Source organism: Galeopterus variegatus, unplaced genomic scaffold (genome assembly GCF_000696425.1).
Source record: "Galeopterus variegatus unplaced genomic scaffold, G_variegatus-3.0.2 Scaffold13108, whole genome shotgun sequence".
Taxonomy (NCBI): domain Eukaryota; kingdom Metazoa; phylum Chordata; class Mammalia; order Dermoptera; family Cynocephalidae; genus Galeopterus; species Galeopterus variegatus.
Window position 1 is genome coordinate 1 of NW_007739219.1, and position 211 is coordinate 211.

Below are 211 nucleotides of genomic sequence, written 5' to 3' on the forward strand. Positions count from 1 at the left end.
GTTTATTTCACTTAACATAATTTTCTCCAGACTCATCCATGTTGCTACAAATGGCAGAATTCCATTCTTTTTTATGACTGAGTAGTATTCCATTGTGAATATATACCACATTTTCTTAATCCAGTCATCCATTGATGGACATTTATGTTTGTTCCATATTTTAGCTATTGTAAATAGAGCTGCAATCAACATGGGAGTGCAGGTATCACTT